Source organism: Aptenodytes forsteri, unplaced genomic scaffold, assembly GCF_000699145.1.
Source record: "Aptenodytes forsteri isolate BGI_AS27 unplaced genomic scaffold, ASM69914v1 Scaffold147, whole genome shotgun sequence".
In the NCBI taxonomy this organism is placed as follows: Eukaryota; Metazoa; Chordata; class Aves; order Sphenisciformes; family Spheniscidae; genus Aptenodytes; species Aptenodytes forsteri.
Window position 1 is genome coordinate 143,415 of NW_008795320.1, and position 4,192 is coordinate 147,606.

Sequence of the window (4,192 nt, forward strand, 5' to 3'; positions counted from 1 at the left end):
AGCAGAGCGGGGCCGTCCCCTCGGGCACGATCGCCTCAAGCTGGGGAGGCAATTGCGTTCGAGGAGCCACGAAGCCCTGGCTGCGCGTGGCCGGTTTGGGGCTCGTCCCGCGCGGCGCCGGGAGCTTCTCGGGTCCTGCTCGAGTTGGCCCAAGTTCAAGGCTGCGTCCAGCTTGCGTTTCGTGTGGAAGCGACTAATGTTCGTGTTCCCCTTCTCCTTTCTTTTGGTGTTTAATCTCAGCATTTGCAACGTGGCTTCTTCCCCCAGCGCTGGCTCAGCTGGGAGCTGCAGGTGGCTCTGGGGGACGCTCGGGATGGCAGCAAGCGTCTGCCGTGTCCCCCCGCTTGCTCCCTGCCGACCACCTCATGTCTGGAGGGGGAGAGAAGGCGAAAAGATTATTTACATCTTTCCAGGCTCAGCAGTGCACGCTCTGAGCTTTCACTAGACTTTCTAGCGGCCTTTCCAGCTGCTGGCCCCCACGTGGTGCTTTAACCACCAAAATCCCCAGTTTCTCTCCTGCTCGCTGCGTGCGGAGGAGCGACGGCATGAGGACATCAGCTCCTCCTCACCCTCAGCCCCTGCCTCGGCCCCTCCGAGGTCCGGGAGTCCCCGGCCACCTGTAACCCCATGGCCAAGCGCTCCTATAAATCGCTGCTCTAGATCCGCGCCAGGTAGGTGAGAGCTGCGCTGCGGCTGCACCTTGCCGAGGGACGCAGGCAGGATGCGTTAACCGGAGAGGAACCTGCATCCCGCTGGGAAGAGGCGTTGGGTAAATCTGACCTTCTGATGCAAAAGACGATGCGCTAACGGCCCAGCAAGGAGCGGAGGAAACGTGGGATGCTGTTTACGCACAGGGCTGAGGCTGTGCAATCACATCTTGCAGGCTGGTGAGGACACGCTGGGAGATTTCATAACAGGTCGCTCGTCATTCACAGCCGCTGCTCTTAAAACACAAGTTTTATGGCTGTTGCTGGCCTGTAAATCTCCGACTTCCACGGCTGGCGCCTTTTGGGGGAAAACATCCGGCTTCGGCAGACTTTGATGCTCTCCGAGCGCGAGCCACCGTGCGTCACTCGTGGATGGGGCTCGTACAATGCAACGCGCCTACGGTTAGAAAATTCATTGCAAAAGCAGGACTTCAGGATTTAGGGTTTTGTCAGGTCTTGCTCAAGGACCGGGCAATGTGATTGCTGGTGGGTCAGGGCCTCTTCCTGCGCCCAGACACGCTGCACGGCTCCGATTCGGCTTTGGACAAGCGTGTTTGGCACCTTGCAGATGGCAGAGGCTGCTGGCGACCGGGCTGGTGCCTGCCGTGGACCCGGAGATGCTCGGGGTGGAGGGGAGAGGCATGGCGGTTCTGCCCTGGGGTGTTACCCGGAGGTTTGTGGTCCTCCTGGGGTGATGCTCCCTCTCCCTTCTTCCTTGAATTGGGGGGGCTGAGGGATTACAATCGCCCCAGCTGATAAAATCCCCAGGAGAGGAGATCACAGAGGGGCTCGGTGCTCTCGGGAATTCCTGAAGGATCCCACAGCTCCAGCTGGAACAAAAGCACCAGCTGAGGAGCCAGCGCCCGGACCAGCTCCCTGCGGGAAGATGTTCCGGGAAGGGCTCATCCGAGCGCGTTCCCTGCCCGGCTGCCGGAGGGACGGGTGACGTGCCACCCACGGCAGCAGCGGGACGGTACCCGACTCCACGTGGGACAAAGCACTCGAGATAAACCCGGCCCTGAGGTTTCCCCGTGAGCGACGCATGGGGTTTCTTTCCAAGCTGGAGGCTCCGGGCAGAGAAAGGCAGCGTGAAATGGTGCGAGGTCTCCGGGTGGGCTCCTCCTGCCCGCTCTTCGTCCATCCCTCTGCAAGGGCGATCCAGAGCAGGGCAGAGGAGCCAGAGCCGGGGCGATCCCCTCCACGTGACGCTGCTCGTGCTGACAGACTTCTCCTTTCACGTGTTTTAGGGTGAAACATTTGGTCTCGGTTTTGCCTCAGGCAACCCCTTGAGAAACTGGGTGAGAAAGGCAGGAGTAACGCTGGAGCCGGCTCCCGAGGCGGAGCAGAGGATAAACAGTTATAAACCACGGGATTACTGTAAGCACGTTCATCCCGTGGCAGGAGTGCGGTTAGAGACCAGGCGCTTGGCTCGACTTCAGGACATTTGGGAACGGCCTCGCCTGCCCCGGCCGGCGCCGAGGGGGGACCTGCCCGTTGCCTCGTCCGACCGGGGCTTTCTCATCCCTCTGCTCACGTTTTTTTGGTCAAAGCATCCCTTAGGAGAAGGCGAGAGACGGGTGGACCCGTGCCGGCCTCGGTGTCTTGTTCCCACCGTGGGTTTTCTCTTCCCCGGCGTGCGGGCAGCCCCGGTCTGGCACGGTGCTTCCCACCGCACGTGGCCCCGCTGGATCCGTGCCACCCCCCGCGTGCCCGGCTCCATCCCGACTGTCTTCGGGATGCCCAGGGATGACGTAACCCGGCCGCCATCGCTTTAGGAGGGACGGACCCGGGGCAGAGCCATCCCCCGGCTGCACCTGCCACTGGCTGCTGCAAGCCGGGCTGCGGTGTCATCAGCCAGTTCGGTAGGACAAGGTCCAACGCTGATCCGCTCCCTCCTCCGTGCATGTGCCGGCATGAACCGGGCTGCCCGGCTGCCGCTTCCCTGCTCCGCTGCTTCTTTGCAGGGGTTTCGGGGAACGGGCTGCGTGCCTGGCTCAGCCTCATGCGGTAATGGGGAACACGTGCGCCGGCGGGGACCGGCGCAAGGCGAAGGACGGAGAAGGCAGCCGAGGATGCAGGGATGGACAAGCCGTGCCACGAGGCTGCCCGCAGCGCTGGCCTGCCTGCACGTCGTCCTCTCTCCATCACCCCCTGCCACCCGCTCTGCCACCTCCGAGGCCAATCGGACATTGCCCGCAGCCGCTTGCCCCTCACCGACGGGGCAGGGGAGGTGAGAGGGATCCCCCCGGCCATGAGCTGGCATGGCGATCCGCGGGGAAAACGCGGGGTGGAAGGGAAATATTTGTATCTGAGGAAAAGGATTACATATTTTTCATCTCCACAGCTGCAAACCAGCTCGCAAATTGCCCAACTCCGGCACCATCAGAGTTCCCGTATGAAATCCCAGGCGGAGAGGAGAGTCATCTCCACCTGCAAACCAGCTCGCAAATTGCCCAACTCCGGCACCATCAGAGTTCCCGTATGAAATCCCAGGCGGAGAGATTCCTTTCCTGCTGGGTGTTTACTCCGGCGTCACCCGCCGCCAGCCTGGGACGGGGAGGGGGGACGGAGGGCGGGCAAAGTTCGGCTCCTATAAAGTCAGGTCTGGTCCACTTCATTCATTCCCCTTGCAGCATCGCCGGGAGCCGCACGTCCAGCCTTTGCGCAAGAGGTTTTGCAAATAAATCCCCCCGGGACCGCCGGCTGCCTGCGCGATGCCGAGGGCGCTGCGGGACGTGGGGGCCGCCCTCACCTGCCTCCAGCTCCTGCTGCTTCTCGCCGGCGTGGAGCTGAGGCCCCACGCGTGGGACGAGGACAGGCTCCAGCTGGAAGCCATCAAAAAGGGGATCCTGGAGCGGTTGGGGATGCCCGCTCCCCCCGTGGTCCGGCACCGGCTGGACCAGGAGAGCATCCGGAGAGCGCAGCGGCTGTACCAGCAGAAAGTGGCCGAGCTGACGGGGAACCGGAGCCGGGAGGAGGAGGGAGCCGTGCCAGAGACCAGGCACCTGCATCGCCTGACCCCCAAGCGTAAGTGGCCGTGGCTCCACGTGCATCCCACGACCCTCGTCCCGTCCCCATCCCCCCCGGGCACACATGTGTGTGTCCCCCAACGTGTCCCCGCTCGGGCGTGTCAGCCCGGCTGCCTCGGCGTGTGCCAGGACATGACCGGGCATGAATCGCGGTGGCTGCAGTCATCCTCATCCCGGCCGCTTTCCTTGCCCCGGCAGCAGGGAGGAGCCACCGTTTTGAGCCGTTTTGCTTAAAAATGCAAAAACCAGTAAATTTGGGATGAAAGCTTTGAGCAGCGTGGTGGCGGCTGCGGGTGCTCGGAGCAGGGTTTGAGCCGGCTTGGGGGTGAGGGGAGGGGAGGTGCCATTCCTCGAGCCCCGGCTGGCTGCTCTGTGCGTTTGGGGTTTTATCTGGATCTGGGGAGATTTAGGGATTTACCTGGATCTGGGGTGATTCAGTTCCTGCTGCTTGGGCTG